This window comes from Bubalus bubalis, chromosome 6 (genome assembly GCF_019923935.1).
Source record: "Bubalus bubalis isolate 160015118507 breed Murrah chromosome 6, NDDB_SH_1, whole genome shotgun sequence".
NCBI lineage: Eukaryota > Metazoa > Chordata > Mammalia > Artiodactyla > Bovidae > Bubalus > Bubalus bubalis.
The window spans coordinates 112,478,431-112,495,549 of record NC_059162.1 but is presented as its reverse complement, the minus strand read 5'-3'; the positions used below and the strand labels follow the sequence as shown (position 1 = coordinate 112,495,549).

The following is a 17,119-nucleotide window of genomic DNA, read 5'->3' as shown; positions in this document are numbered from 1 at the left end:
ACTATACTGCAAAGCTACAGTAATCAAAACAGAGTGGTACTGGCACAAAAACAGACACAGATCAATAGAACAGAACAGTAGCCCACACACAGGGACCCAGGAGTAAACCCACATATCTATTGTCAATTAATCTGTTACAAAAGGGCAAGAATATACATAGAGAAAAGAGTCTCTTCAATAAGTGTATGCATGCTAAGTCACTTCAGTCACGTCCAACTCTTTGCAACTCAGGCTCCTCTGTCCACAGGACTCTCCAGGCAAGAATCCTGGAGTGGGTTGCCATTCCCTTCTCCAGGAAATCGTCCCGACTGAAGGCTCAAGCCCACGGTGTCTTACATCACCTCCTCTGGCAGGTGGTTTCTTTGCCACTAGCACCACCAGGGAAGCCCCTTCAACAAGTAGCTGTGGGAAACCTGGGCAGACAGTCTTGGACTAGAACACTCCCTCATGCTTTATACAAAGATAAACTCAAAAGGGTTTCAAGACCTAAATGTAAGACATAAAACCATAAAACTAAACAGAGCATAGGTCTTTGACATAAATTGTATCAATATGTTCTTGGATCAGTCTCCTAAGGTAAAAGAACTATAAACAAAAATAAACAAATGGAACCTAATTAAACTTAAAATCTTTGCACACAAAAAAGGAATCCATCAGCAATGTGGATCAATAAAACCTATAGAATGGAAGAAAATATTTGCAAATTATGCAACCAAAAACAGGTTAATATTTAATGTACAAATAGCCCATACAGTTCAATAAAAAATACAATAAAAAATAGGCAGAAGATTTGAATAGACATTTTTCCAAAGAAGACATACAGATGGCTAACAAGCACATGAAAAGATGCTCAACATCACTATTAGAGAAATATAAATGAAAATCACAGTGAGGAATCACCTCACACCTCTCAGAATGCCTATCCTCAAAAAGTCTACAAATAACAAGTGTTGATGAGGTTGTGCAAGAGCAAGAGCAAAGAATCCTTGTACATTGTTGATGGGAATATAAATTGATGTGGCCACTTATGGAAAGTAATACGGAGGTTCGTTTAAAAGCTAAAAATATAACCAGACTATGATCCAGCAATTTCACTCCTGGGTTTATACCTAGAAAAAATGAAAACACTAATTCGAAATGATACCTGCACCCCCTATGTTCATATCAGCACGATTTACAATAGCCGAGACATGGAAGCCACCCAAATGCCCATCAACAGATGACTGGATTAAAAAGATCTATACCCATAGAATGGAGTATCAGTCATAAAAAAGAATGAAATGATGCCATCTGAAGCAACATGGATGGACCTCGAGAATATTATGCTTAGTAAAATAAGTCAGAGAAAGATAAATACTATATGATATCACTTTTAAGTGAATCCTAAAAAGTAATACAAATGAACGAATACACAAAACAGACTCACAGATATAGTTATCGTACTTGTTATCAAACGGGAGAAGCAAGAGGTGAAGGACAAATTAGTAGCATGAGATTGAGAGATACGAACTACTACATATAAAATAGATAAGCAACAAGGAAGTACTATTAGCACAGGGAATTATACCCTATAATGATATATACTGTGCAGAAACGCTGAATCACTCTGCTCTAGTCCTGAAATTAGCACAGTATGGTAAATCAACTATACTTCATTTTGTTAAAAATGTATCTTATCTAAAAATGTCTATTTATTTTAATTGCAAGAAAGCTTTTCCTGTCTATATAATTCTGGAAGTCTCTGTACAAAAACTATATCCTGGAAATGTCTTGGATGCTCAGATAATCGTCATAATCCTGGTATGTGAGGAATGAAAGACAGTCACTGAACCACTTAGCATAAGTGGATGGAGGTGAGATAGCAGGTGGCCCTAGTGGTAATAGTAACCTGCCTGCTAATGCAGGTAGACGAAGAGATGTAGGGGGTTGATCCCTGGGTCGGGAAGACCCCCTGGAGTAGGAAATGGCAATCCGCTCCAGTATTCTTGCCTGAAGAATCCCATGGACAGAGGAACCTGGCGAGCAGTCCATGGGGTTGCAAAGAGTCAGACATGACTGAAGTGACTCAGCACGCATGCGCAATAGGTGTGCACACTTTCAATTGACCCGGGAGGGGGTGCAGCACTCAGTCACATACACTCTTCAGGCTGGAGCTGAAATCCATTGATGAGCAGGGCAGGTTTTGATTTGTGACCAGGAGTCGGGGATGGGGGGTGGGGTGCGGGGAGCCTGGTGGGACAGGAAGGCAGGGGGCTGGGGTAGGTATTGACATAGCTTCTTTCTCTCCTAGACCCCATGGGCTTGGTTTAGCTTCTAGGAAAAATAAGAGCAAGGTGGAGACTGAAGCCAGGTTTTAGGGGAGCAGAACCTGACAGACTGGTAGATGGGCCTTGGCACTTAGCACAGAACCCCAGGCAGGGAGGGACAAGGACGCTGGCATTCTCGAGTTGCACAGGCAGTGTGAAACTTCTTTGCCTGTCTAGCTGCCACAGCCCCGCACGAGCAGGAGACAGGAAGGGTGCTCTGTGTGCAGCCGCCACTGGACGGGCAGCACGAGTCACGGGACAATTGGAAGAGGCCACCTTCTGGCAGCTTGTCTCGGAAAAGGCCGGGTGGTGTGGGTTCTTGTGCCGGAACCGAACACTGTGAGTGGTACCTGGAGGATGGAGGAGGTGAGCGGAGAAGGTGAGTTCTCCAGGTCTGGGTCCGGATCCCAGGGAGGGGGATCCTCCTTTCCGTGGGTCTTGTTTTGAAACTGGACAATCCTGGGTATCAATCCCTCAGGGAAAAGATGATGGCGGTGGCAAGGACACAGTTCCCTGCTGTGTGTCCTGGGTCAGGGGCAGGGGAGGGAGCCCTCTTAGGGGTCTCCTGGAGCCTCTCTGGCCCTTCGCAGGTGAGGGTCCCACTTCCCAAAAGGAAGAAGCTGTAACGGGCCAAGGCGCATTAGCTGTGTTATCTAATCCCCAGCCTCCCTAGTATCACATGTGGAAGCCACTGCCCCATCCTACAGATGAGAAAACTGAGTCTTGGAGAGGTCGAGCCGCTTGCCTGGTGGTCAGAGACATGGTCAGAAGAGCAGTCAGTGCTGAGGGGACATTTCGAGATGAGGAAGGGGATGGGAGGTGGTGGGTGGGGGGACCTTCTACCTAGACATGAGGGCGGGGGCCAGACACGGGGCCTCGCTAGCTCGGGGTGCAACCAGGTGGCTGGAGATCCTCCCGCAGGCTCCAGCCTCCAGCAGCTAAGCAGGCGGCTGGTGGTGAGAAAGCTGGCATGTGGGCGAAGCTCTTATCCAGGGTGGCAGCAGGCCCCTTACACACAGTGGCAGGTGGTATCAGGAGGGGAGTGGCTGACACTTGCTATCTGTGGGCACAGTCCCATCTCCACTACCTGCCCCTTGGGCAGGGTCCTAAAGCCACCTGTCTGGGGGTTTGAAGAGGGTAAGAACCAATACCAGTCTTGTTCTGAGCCTTCTCTGGGCAGAAGGGAGGGATGTGGCAACTCTGGGAGGAGGCATGAAGCTTAAAGGAAGAAACGGAGAAACTGGGTGTCAGGTCACCCCAGCCCCACCCACCAGTGGCAGCCAGAGGGACATCACTGCTCCGAGTTCACACCGGGGAGCCCCCCGGGCCCCTTTCTGCCCAGATCCAGAGGTCCCGGCACTGGTGGGGGTGGGCTGTGTCTCGTGCCCAGCCAGCAGGCTGGGGTCTCCCATCTACCTTGTTCCAGCCAGCCCCCGTTGCCTGAGGCTGGGTTCTTCAGCTTTGCTATTGCCTCGTTTTCGGGCAGACTTCCCAGAATCGCTTGGCATGGGCTCCGCTCGCCCGCCAGTCTCCACGCTCACTTCTACATCTACATCCTTGCCTGAGTTCAGGGCTGACACCCCCATTTCTCAACCCACGCCCCCTCCTTGGGCCTGCAGCCCCCCACCACTTGCTTCCTGCAGCCATTCCTCCCCAGGTTGCCCCTGACCGGCCACATACCCAACAGAGCCAGTGACTGGCAGGCCTGCCTCCTGCAGCCTCCCACCGGCGGAGCCCCAGGTGCCAGGTCAGCTCCTAGTCGTGGGTGTCCTGTAGGCTCGTTCAGTTTTTTTGTCCATGAGTGAGATCCCCACTGGAATGTTGTGATCATAATAAAGCCCCAAATCTCTGCCTTTCACTTTCTGATATTTGAGCCCTGGGAGTAAGTCGTGCACTCTCCTTGTAGACTGAGCGGCTGATCAAGTGCTTTGAACCGCTCACATCAAAGGAGCTGCAGGCAGGGGGACTGGGACGCTTCCGTGTCTGGCGGGTGCTGAAATGACAGCTCTCAGATGCTTCGTCTGAGGTTGCTGTCTCGTAGTCGGAGTAAGAGGGCAGAGGACGACAGCGCTACCTGCTACCTCGCAGTCTGTGTACTTCAACAGTGGAACCCTCACCTGGGGGCCCGCAGTGAAGACCCTGGGAGAGGATGGATCCTTTGTCAGGAGGGGCACAGCTGACAGCTTAGAAATCGAATCACACCCAGCATCACAGAGAGGTTGTCAGCTAACTATGGAAAAGGTCTCTCTGCTTTCTCTAAGCACTCACATGAACAGACGCCGGGAGGATGAAGAAGGGGTGCCCTGCTGTAGAATTTTGCAGCCACAGCCTCCAGCATGGTACCAGGGTGCTGTCACTGCACTAGAGCACAAAGAACTCACATCCTTGCCCCATCGATGGCGGGCTTGGTCGTGCTGCTTGCTTTGATCAATGCACTGTAGGCCAAAGTGTCCGTTCCCAGCTCAGAGCTTAATGGACATTGTGGGTCTCTGCTTGCCACTCCTGGGCCTCTGTGATCTGATGGGATGAGGTACCCCAGTAAGCCTCCAGGCCCGCAGCATGGGCCGAGAATAAAGATGTGAAGAGCAGGAGCAGGCCCAGATCTAACTGGAAACCTGGAGTCCAGCTGAGTTCAGGAGAGCCCAGCCTAGCTCAACCAACAACCCCAAGAGAGGAAAGTAAATGTTTGTTGCTGTAAACTACTGAGATTTTTTTTTGAGTGTTTGTTACACAGCAAATGCTGACAAATACAAGTTCGAAAAGGAGAATGAATTTTTCCTGAAATGCTACCTCCTCTGATTGAACATTCATGACATAATTTCTCCATTTACTCATGAGAAAGCTGAAGCTCTAAGAGGTTATGTAACATGTTCAATGTCACACAGCTTGTATGATCCCCAGGACCTGCCACAAGGAACACACCCACATTCTCTGCACACCCGCTCTCCAGAGGCCACTGTCCTGCTATCTCATCCTTCCTGTAGACCTCCAGGCCTCTCGGGGCCCTGTTACCCTTCTGATGAATCTGAACCCCACTGTGGCACCAGAGATTCTGTCCCCACTCCCTACACATCTGTAGGCCCTGCCTCTCAAAGCCACTCTCTGGGATCAGCTTGTCAGCCCACCTTCTGCACCTGGGCAGGGCTGGAGTAGACCAGAGCTGGTGGCTCGTCAAGCCAGCAGGCAGACCACCCACCTATGCTAACCTCTTACCATATGCCCCACCCAGGGCTAGGCCAGGGGCATTCGACAGGGATCGACACAGACCCAGGCCCTGCCCCCAGCCTGGCAGAGAAGCAAGATGTGAGACAATAAACAACTGAACGATGACAAGCTGCAGAGGCTGAAAGAAGTCAGCGCCTTGGGAGGGTACTGCAAGTGGATTAAGCCTGGTGTCTTTAGAGAGACAACACTTATGCTGAAGTGCAAAGGCTGGATAGTGATTGCCCAGGTCACGAGCCCAAGAGAGGAAATGCTGACAAGTGCAAGTCTAAAGGGAAGGAGGAAGGAGGTATCACGGCAGGTAGAGTTACTGAGCAGCACGTGCACAGTGCTGGGGTTGATATAAATGTGTGGTTTCTCGTCACACTCAGGTCCTTATATGGAATGTGGTAGGTGTCTTACCCAATCCCCAGATCCCTTTACCATCTATGCCCCCAGCCCCCTCTCTCCTGGGCGCTCTGTGCTTTGCTGCTCAAGGCTTGAACCTGCAACCTTAAATGATTCTGCTTGCACACTGGAGCCACCTCATTCATGGGAGATCCAGGAGAAGCTGGGCAGTCTGATTCTCTGTGCCCAAACCAGCTAACTCATGCCTGGATGCAGCCCAGCTCTTCACCTTGATGCAGAACAAACCCGGAGGTGTAATTCTGACTCCAGAGCTCCCTGTAGGGTCAGGCTGGCTCTGAGACTTCACCTGAAATTGTATCTTTGCTTGGCTTCTCTTCTTCACCCATCCTGTGTCCCCCATTCTTTCACTGGATCCTCCGGGGACCCTCTCTTTAATCTTCATTGATACCCAAGCTAGGGGTCTGCTTCTGAAAGAACTTGACTTTTGACGGTCAACTACCCAAATCAGTCCTTTGACTTGTCTGTCTTAAAACCTCCTTCAACAGCTTGATCCAAGGATTTACCCTCAACCCAAGCCCCTCACCAACAGCAAAGAATTTGGACCCTCACTCGATGGAAGACTTGATCAGATTTAAAGTCCTTAGCTTCCTCTTCCTCCCCCAAATGTGACTGCCCATGAAGACCACCACCCTCTGCTCGCTACTTCTCTCCCTGCTGGGCTCAGCAGACTCTCAGCTCATATCCTATCTCACTCTGCACAGACCAGTTGAAAACCTAACTCTGTGATGGGGCCTCTGATCCTGTGAGTCCCTAAGTTGCCAAGAGGGAATATAAGGTGTCAAATGAGACTGGATATGCTCGGAAACTCGGCACTGAGGTGACAAAATGAATCAAGTATTTATTTCTACATTGAGAATGAATGAACAAAGAGATGAATATTGTTTTGAGAAGCCAATCAAACTTACTTAAGTTTCTGTCAGTCTGACCATTTTACAGATGAATAAACTGAGGCTCAGAAAGGCCAGATGACTTGTAAGTAGCAGCACCAGGACCCCGACGCAGGTCTCAGGGCCCTTACTCTCAGCTCTGTGCCCCTGGACTCTGAAAGGCTGTTGTCCTCCAGTGTCTCAGCCTGCAGTGTTCTGAAACCTTTGGTATGAGGAAGCCTACTTTGAACTCCACCCAAAGGACCTTATTTACTAATGGATATTACATAATTAAAAGCCTCTCTCCCTTCCTTCCTCCCTCAACATCTTGCGTTGTATAAAGAATTCCAGGAGCGTAGACCAGTGCAGCCATTCTGGAGAGCAGTCAGATACAACCTCAGCAAATTAAATACGTGAATATCCCATGACCCTTGGGCCTATTCTCCAGGGCTTACCTCGGGCCACCTACGTGGATGGTCATCACAGGTTTCTTTGTGGTGGAGAGACCTTGGGGGAACTGAGTGCCCATCATGGGGAGAGTGGATGGGTAGAGTGTGGCCAAGGTGTACAAGGGGGTGTTATGCAGCAGCTAGAAGCAGACTGGATGTGTATGCAGCAACGTGCAAGGGTCCTTTGGTGGAGAAAGTAGAAAAGAGAATGAGGATGCGGGCATCACTCAACACATTGAAAATGCACGCATGCCAAACAGCAGTATTTTGTAAGAACCTATTCAGATACAAAGACACCCACTCAGCGGTTGCCTGTTAAAGGGAGGGTTATGCAAGCGCACGGTGGGGCTAGCAGGGATTAAAACAGTCTGTGAAGACTCGGCTTTATAGTGAGACGGCGCTGCGGCTTTGATCACGTAATCTGATTGCAAAAGTTGGGTGCTTTGTTGTGGCCTTTCTGATTTGACCTGAACTAATTACCAAAATCTTCTGGGTCTCAGTTTCCTCCTTGGCCAAATGGGAAGGGAAAAGTGGGCAAGGGGAAGTAATATTCAGTTAGAAAGCAGTGTGGCCCAAAAGAAAGGCACAAAATCTGAAGCCCGACGTGCGAGTGAAGCAGGCAGGGCGCGAGGCACTAGGGTGCGGTGGGGACCACGGCACACTGGAGAACTGTCCGCTGACAGGGACCAGCTTCTGCTGAGCTCCAGTTATGTTCCCAAGAGTTGCCAATATTTCAAAACATTCAAGGAAAGATAAAAATAGAGATTCTTAGAAATCTTGTATTTTTAATTCTTGCAGCTAATCTTTTAAAAACAGACCACAACAGTCGCAAATTCAGACCTTAGCTCCAACATTCAGTAGCTGTAAGGCCTGGAGAATGGCATTCAGCTATCTAGGGCTGAGCCAGTTTTCTGGTTCATGAATGAGGATTCTCAGATCTACTCAGCCAGGTATTAAAATGGGCTTGTATAGTAAGTCCAGAACATGGCTCCACTATCATCAAGGGAGTATCTGCTCTGTGTTGAATATGTTAATTAATACAGTATCAAATCCTGCTTTTCAGATGAGTAAGCTGAATCTCAGAGGAATGAAAAATTAACAAGAGTCAGGTAGAAAAAAATATCTTCTCCAAATGTGATGAAAAGGAATGGGTAAAACTGAATTGAAATAATGTATAAATGAGGGTCTGGGGATTAAATGGGCTCTACGTAAAGTGGAAGTGATTATTAATCTGTCTGAGCCCTAACAAGTTATAGGAGTCTCAAATTAAGACATCTATGGTTCCAGGGGAACTTCCCCAATGGCTTTGTGGGTGAAGAATTCGCCTGCAAGGCAGAAGACACAGGAAAGGTGGGTTTGATCCCTGGGTCGGGAAGATCCCCTGGAGGAGGAAATGGCAACCCACTCCAATATTCTTGCCTGGAGAATCCCATGGACAGAGGAGCCTGATGGGCTACAGTCCAAATGGTCGCAAAGAGTCAGACACAATTAAGAGACTGAGCATGCCGCTTGGTCGCAGGGACTTCCCTTGTGGTCCACTGGTTAAGACTGTTCTCCCCATGCAGGGGGCCCGAGTTCTAGCCTTGGTCAGGGAACTAGATCCCGCATGCCACAACTGAAAATCCTGATGCCCCAACTAAAGATCCTGCATGTTGCAACTAAGACTTGGTGTCGTTAAAAAAAAAAAAAAAAAGAAGAAGAAAGGAAGGGAAAAAAAAAGACTTCTGTGGTCCCAGAGGCAGCAGACATGACTGGGCAATAGCCAGCATGAGTTTATCATGGACCAGGGATCTGCTGAGGCCCACCTGTGCCTATTTGTTCTGGCTCAAAAGCCATTTTTTTTTCCAGAATCCCAAGAGCTTGTTGTTAAATGATTCCACTATGGTGGAGGCACTGGTGAGAGCATTCACGCCATGGAAACTGGCCAACACTGCAGACCAGGGCTTTGCTTTCTTCCCTGGAGAGCCGGCTGTCAAACATCTGCCGATGCAGGGGGCCCCCGCACCATTTATCACTAGCAAAATCATTCTCTCAGTTCTTAGAGGCCTGGCTTCCTGTGCACACGTGTGTGCCTCACCCTCTGAGTGGCCCTGATCTCTGGAAGCGACGCTGGATCAGGAAGAAATACCGTCGACACCAGATGGTTAACGTTTCATGGTGGGAAAGCAGAGGGGATTACTGTTCAGTGAGGAAAAAAACACTTTGTAATGAAGATGGCAAAGGCACAGATCAAAACAGGAAGCTTTCAGCCTGCCTTGCTGGGGAGGTGGGATCGCCTGAAGCTACAAGACGCTGAAAAGGAAGAAGAGCAAAGCGTTGTGGTTGGCAGGGCACGGTGACACGTGTGGGCCGTCCAGGCCCCCAGCGGGGCTCACCCTCGACCTCTGGGGGACAGAGGCTCAGGGCAGGCAGACAGGAGTGGATGGGCAGCTCGGGGTAAACATCTGCCCTGCAGAGGAACCGAAAGTCATCGTTTGCAGGCTCCTGCTTCTCTGAGGAAGTGACAAGGCACCCTTCCACCGTGAGACTGAAGCCCCAGGCAGAAAAGGGGAATGCAACGATACCTGCTTCTACAGAATCCAAGCCTCATCCCAGGGAAGGAAGAGAAGTCCACTGAGAGAGCTCAGTGGTGGGGAAGGACAAAGAGGCAAGGACCAGAAGCTATGATGCGCACAATGGGCCGGATGGATTATTTTGCGGTTTGCAGTTGAGCGCGCTTTGTGTCCACCCCAGGTGAGATGCTAGATCAGCTTACTGACAGCATGGTTTGTAAGACGCTAAAGCAAGGGGCGACACTTGGAGCCAGCAGGGGGTCACTGGGAAGAGACCAAGCTGGCTACTGTTAACACAGTAGAAGGTCAATTTATGTTTGCTAGCCTGATGAACTACATCAATTCTTGCATCTGACAGAGATCATGGCTCAATTGCCTACAGAGGCAGGGCAGGTGATATAAACGAGAGGAGTTGGCTGGGAGTGAGACATTAGGGAGAGGTGGGGACTGTGACGCATCAGAGTGAAATGCCTCCGTGAAAGGTGGGAGCTTCCACTCTGCTCCAGGGACATCACACAGGGTCATATGGGTCTCAGGTTGTCAGCTTCCAAATTTTCTAGGGAAACTAAAAATTCAGTATTACGTAAAATCTCTGAATTTCCATATTTTAAAATTATTTTCATTGTTTTTAATTTTTTTTACCCATGCTGTGTGACTCTCGGGATCTTAGTTCCCCAACCAGGGATTGAACCCAGGCCTTGGCAGTGAAAGCGCTAAATCCTAACCACCGGACCACCAGGGAATTTCCAAAAATCTCTGAATTAAAAAAAAAAATCCTTTAATTGGTTCATAATTTAAAAAAAAATGTCAGGCAAAGAAAGCACCAAATCCAATGCAGGGGCTGCCAGTTTGTGCTCTCTGGTATAATCTATATAGGTTTCAATACAGCATTTTGTGATCTTCATTGGTGATCTTTTGTTAAGAACCACGTGGAGGAATATTGGCTAGGCAGAGAAGGCACTAGTGTCAGTCTGGACGTAGGTTTCTGCTGCTATTGGGGTCTCCGTCTCATTTACATCAGCGATTCCAATTAGGATCCAGGAAGTGGACATACGACTGTGAGGCTACCACCAAGCTAGGAGGCATCTCAAATATGCTGGATGACAGACAGAACCAGGTCAAAGCAGAGCTCGGTGATCTAGAGCAAGGGGCTGGGTCACAGAGAAGACCCTCCTGGGCACCGACCCCTTGGCAATACTAGTCAGTATCCCATCCACTCTGCCATTCCAGTTTGGGCATTGTTTGGTAGGTCCCTTCTTGGCACTACCATTTTTGGCCTTTTTTCCCTTTAATGAATGTTTTATTTCCTTGTCTTTGTTATGCATCCTCCTTCCAGAGCAGAAGCCTCCTCCAAAATCAGGAGCAAGACACACAGGGAATGGCATTGGCACCAGTGTCCATCACTTCACCGCAGGTCCCAGGCAGCATGAAACAAGCCAGAACAACCTCCCTCCCTGCAAATGGCTCGTATTGAGAAGAAGAGACAAATCTTTCAGTATTTGCAGACAGCAAGATCAGGTACCCAGGAATGTCAAAAGAAAGCGTCCAAAAAATGATTAAAACTCATAATCATTAATTCAGAATTGCTGAATTGCTGAATTACTGAATTCAGTAACTCAGAAAGATTATGCAAGCCCATCCTACAAAGGTCATAACACAGACGCCAACAAAACCTAATCAGAAAACACCATGGAAAAGACAGATTCTGTTTGCCAAGGTAGCTAAAACAGCATCACATCCAGTAACTGTAAAGATGTAAGAAAATAAAAAAGACAGTACAAGAGCGACAGAAAAGAAAATCTGAATAAATGGAAGAGATGCTCCATTCTCTGACAGGACTTGACAGTATAAGGATATGAACTATCTTCTAATTAATCTATAAATTCAATGCAATTATATAAAAATTCAAACTGGGTGTTTTTTTTTTTTAAGGGCCCTTTAAAGCTGATTGTAAAATTCATCTGGAAAAGAAAATGCATGGAAACCACCAAAGAATAAAGAAAACAATAAATACAGCTCGGTCTCTGGGATACACACAATAAAGTCACAGCAACAAAAACATTACGGAACTGAAGCAAGACTCGATTCATCAGTCAGCGAAAGAGAAGTAAGATTCCCTAGATTAGGACCATGTGAATTTAGCACGTGATAAGCGGTGTAGTGAATCAATGGGAAAAGGATGTGTTATTTAATCTATGGTGTGGCTTTCCCTAGAAGATGGCGATAGACTCTACTTTTTTACCAAATGCAAAAATAAAGAGCTGAACATAAAAGATTATTATAAAAGTGTAGGAGAAAATAATATTTTCCCTGGATAAATAATATTGAGATGAGTGATTCACAAACCCAGAATCCACAAATGAAAACATTTGATTACAAAAAAGTTATAAACTTCCACATGACAAACGAACCATAAACAAAGTTTTTTAAAAAATGACAGGCTGGGAGAAAATATTTACATTGGAACTAACAAAAAATTAATATGCAAAACATATGAAGAGCTTTTTATGGTCAGAAAGATTTTTTAAAAGGAAAAAACTGACAAAGAATATAAATAGCCAATTCACAGCAAAGGAAATACACATAGCCAATGAATATGTGAAAATACAGTTATCCTCATTTCTTTATATCTATACTTATTTATTTGGCTGCACTGGGTCTATGTTGTAGCATGCAGGATCTTTGCAGATTCGAAGTCTTAGCTGAAGCCTGTGGAATCTAGTTCCCTGACAAGGGATTGAACTCCAGGCTCCCGGCATTGGGAGTGCAGAGTCTTAGCCACTGGACCAGCAGGGAAGTCCCTGCTGATCCCCATTTCTAATGAGGAAAATGCAAAATAAAATATTGAGATTGCATTTTTCCCCACTGTTTGATGAAAGTAACAGATGCTGATAATGTCCAGTATTGAGATAATGTCCGATACTGAGAAGACAGGGGACATGGTGGGTACAGAGTGGTATCAGGTGTGAGATGACTCATCGGAAAAGGTTTGGGCAGGTTGTTTTGGCTGTTTCTACAATACACAGATTGTAGATTGCATTCCTTCATCCTCGGAAGAGTTCATCCGAAAGGGAACCTCCACATGTGTGCAGCACAGAAGAACCTACTGCTTATTGCAGTATTGGGTTCTTTTTGTAGTAATAACCAAAAAAAAAAAAAAAGGGAAATTGTCTAAGAGGAGAAGGACGAAGTATATTGTATGACAATTGAAAAGCACAAAGGTATATGAACAAACTAGGCTGGATCTCAAAGACAGATTGCTATGGGAAGAAAGCAAATTGCAGTACAATATGAACATCATGATCCCATTTAGGAAAAAACAAAAAACCGTATACATTTGTACAGGCTCAAGTTTCTATGTAAATGCACCCAAAGTGGCAAATGCTGAATTGCTGGCAGTGGTTCCCCTTGCAGAGGAGGGGGGAGGAGGGGGGAAGAGGGGGGAGGCGGGGGGGGGGAGGTGGGGGAGGTGGGGGAGGGGAGGGGGAGGCGGGGAGGGGAGGGGGAGGGCAGACTTTCACTTTCTACTTGTGCTTCTGTTTTGTTTGAACGCTTGTAAAAGAATATATTCATGTTTCTCTTAAGCTGAAAAAGAAAGCAAAAAAAGTATATATATAGAAAGAAAGAGAGAAAGAAAACAGCAGCAACTGTTGTGAGTAGACCTGCCATCCTCAGACAAGGGTCTTGATGCCGGGGTCTCTCCACCTGCCCCTGACCTGGAAGAGCTCTACCTGAGAACAAGAGGGGGGCTTTGGGGGCTCTGCCTTGGGGGCTCAGTCCCCGGCCATCTCTAGTAGAGTTTTACAAAACAATGGAGACACATTTTTCAATAAATTAACCCACCACCCAGTTTATGCGTTGAGTGGTTTAAATTCAACTCATGTTTTTCCTAGAGGGGTTAGAGGAATAAAAGGTATTTTTTTTAAAGGTTTTTTTTTTTTTTTCCACAACATTGTGAATGTACCAAGTGCTGCGGAATCGTTCATGTTAAAATGATTAATTTTGTGTTATGTGAATTTCATCTCAATCTGTACAAAAAACCACAAAAACAAGCAACCACCACCTCCCTACCCCCGTGGCACACTGTTATCTACAGAACTGACTCTAAACTCCCAGCCCAGTGCTCAAACCCTTCATATCAACCTGATCTCAACCTTTTCACCCCCAGTTTTCTCTGTTGGGAGTCCTATTTGGGACCCAAAATGACAGCAACCCTATACCCCAAGATTTCTGGGACAATCTTGTTTCCTGTAATAAATTTTTTTTAAAATAAAGACAAGAAGTGAAAAGTTTTAAAAAGTATTAGTATAAAAGTTATGACCTGGCCATGGTTAAAAAGAATCAAAATAGTATGGAAGTTATGAACTGCAAAGTAGAAGCCCTCTTCCCATTGATAACCCCAAATGGTAACCCCTATTCTTGTTAACATTTTTCAGATACCTCTTCTGCCAACTCTGATGTTTGTGCAGTACTGTGTATATATTCTACCCCTTAGCAAACAAAACCCCAAACTCTCAAACGATAATCTTGCACCTTCTTCTTTTAAATTTTGGGGATTTTTCCAACCTATTACACGCAGGTCTGCCTTAACTTTTTGAGCAATTGGTCAGACTTCACTTCATGTAACGGTTCTCTGCCCATCACAGTTATGTGGTTTGCTGGTTCTTCTTGGTCCCCATTTTGATGTGATGCTGCAGAGAATGTCCTTGTATGTGTATCTTTGCCCACGTGACCTGTTGGACACATTCCTATGGGGAAAGGGTCATTCCTTATGTGGACCAGGTGCCACAGATGTTCATGGATGTTGACAACTTGCCCTCCAAGGCATTAGCCCTGGTGTGCGTTCTTTCTCTTCCCATGTGACACTTATTGCCATCTCCCCCACCTGAACATGGTGTTCAGACTTTAACACTGATCTTCACGAATCACTTGAGGATCTTGCTTAAATGCTGATTCTGAACCAGTGCGTCTGGGCCTGATTCTCTGCGTTTCTAACATGCTCTAGGATGATCAACAGTTGTTGCTAGTCTGAGGACCACACTTTGAGTAGCAAGGTTCTAGAGCAATTGCTAGATAATTAAACAAAAAAAAAAATGAGCCTTCTATGTGATTTCAAATTTTCTTGTGGCCTTATTAAAAAGAATTTTAAAAGATCAGGTGAAACTAATTTGATGATTAGATTTTATTTAACCCACTACATCCCAAATATTAGGATGTTGATGGGCAAAATTACTATGAGATGTATCACATATTTTTTTTAAGTCTTTGAAATCTGGTGTATACTTTACATTTTGTCCATCTGAATTTGGACCAGCCACATTTGATGTGCTCAATGGCCACATGAGGCCAGTGGCTGCCATATTACCCAGTTCTAGAGAATCTCCTTGGCTCTACGGGGCTGAGGAACAATGTCTGGTTCTCAGACCCCAGGGAGCGGCTCAGAGCTAATAGGGTGGGAGGCAAAAGAAGGGCACCAGGAGGCACGAGTGAGAACAGATTCAGCAGCCAAAGGATGTGTGGCCCGAAATCGCCCTGAGAGGAGGGGGCAGTAGGAGGGAGCTCTGGATGGCATGAGGACTCTAAGCAATGTGGCTATTATTACTGTTATTATTACTCTCTGTTCCTAGGCAACACTCCCAATAACTTTCTTTACCTAAAAAAAATTGACACATGATTGCCATACAATATTATATTAGCTTCTGCTGCTGCTACTGCTAAGTCGCTTCAGTTGTGTCCGACTCTGTGCAACCCCATAGACGGCAGCCCAACAGGCTCCCCGTCCCTGGGATTCTTCAGGCAAGAACACTGGAGTGGGTTGCCATTTCCTTCTCCAATGCATCAAAGTGGAAAGTGAAAGTGAAGTTGCTCAGTGGTGTCCGACTCTTCGCAACTCCATGGACTGTAGCCCGCCAGGCTCCTCTGTCCATGGGGTTTTCCAGGCTAGAGTACTGGAGTGGGGTGCCATCGCCTTCAGGTGTACACAATTGTATATATTGAAAAATGATTGTCTCGCTATGTCAGGGTAACGTCTATTGCTGCACATAAGTTACATTTTCTTTTCTTACCATATGAACTTTTAAGATATATTCTCTTAGTGACTTTCAAACATACAATTCATTATTTTAAGATATACTCTCTCAGCGACTTTCAAATATACAGTTATTAACTATAGTGGCCATGGTGTACATTGCATCCACAGGACTTATGTATCTTTTTTTTTTGACTGCACTGGCCCTGTGTTGTGGCTCAGGTCTTAGCTTCCCCACAGCATGTGGGATCTTAGTCCCCCAACCAGGGATTGAACCTTCATCCCCTGCACTGGAAGGCGGCTTCTTAACCACTGGACCACCAGGGAAGTCCCCTTATTTGTCTTACAACTGGAGGTTTGTATCTTTTGATTACCTTCATTTTAGGACTCACAGCACACTTAAAATTGTGTACCATTCACTCTAGCTGACCAGGCATGATACTGTTATTGCCAAATTTTTGCAAATTTTTTCTCCCCCAAATATCATAGGACTGTTGACATTTAAAGATTGCCTCAGTGAGTGCTCAAAGCACTTCACATAAGGTCCTTACGACTATTTTTGAGATACCAAATATATTACAGTTTCTAAAGTTAAATTTCAGAGAAATGCATTTACAGTGACTGTTTCCCAGAAGAAGCAAGGCCATGTTTCAACGTCAGGGGATTTTATTTCTGTTTCATATTTCAGTTTGAACTTCCTTACCCTTCTTGTGACTTTCCTAAGAGAAAAAGCAGAGGCAACAAATGTTGATCTGCAGGAATCCTTAATACAGAAAAAAGAAGACTTAGTCCAGAGAGTAATTTTGTGGTTCCTGCCTGGCTGGGCAAAAACCACCCAGACTTCAAGCTGCATTCACATTGGAAATCTACTTATATCTCCATTTCTTTCAGGACATGCTGCTTTATTTATTTTTCTGCTTCTTGCTGTGTAACCATTTTCATCATGGGGTCCAAATCTGTTCACCCATACCAGCAGGAATAAACACTTTGAGGTGCAGAGCATGGGGTGGGGCTCAGGGGTGCAGAGAGCTGGGTGTGCAGTGGGGATGTGTCCTGGGCCATCTGAGGGTCAGAGAGTGTCCCAGGTCTGGGGCTCTGTGATTGGCTCAGGACATCTCAAGATGGAGGAGGGGGTGGGCGATGGGGAAAGAAGGGGCACCATGGGTGTCTGAGCCCTCCTCCAGTATGCAAAGTTCACCTTCAAAATAGCCATTTCCCTCTGACACACACAGTGCAGGAAACTCATCTTCTTCACTGTTTCCATTTCCCCTTTTCTCTCACCCTCAGC

At 46.3% G+C, this 17,119-nt stretch overlaps 1 protein-coding gene and 1 long non-coding RNA gene across 3 annotated transcripts in view; one reads left to right on the top strand and one right to left on the bottom strand.

The window, feature by feature from the left end:
- The window catches only part of INPP5D (inositol polyphosphate-5-phosphatase D), a 136,528-nt gene that overhangs the window by 87,817 nt on the left and 31,592 nt on the right, over positions 1-17,119 (bottom strand). The gene's annotated exons all lie outside the window — the stretch shown is intronic.
- Positions 9,847-12,076, top strand: LOC102395024. The gene is made up of 3 exons (XR_326104.3): positions 9,847-9,984; positions 11,140-11,321; positions 11,736-12,076. It is a non-coding gene; the product is annotated as an uncharacterized LOC102395024 (long non-coding RNA).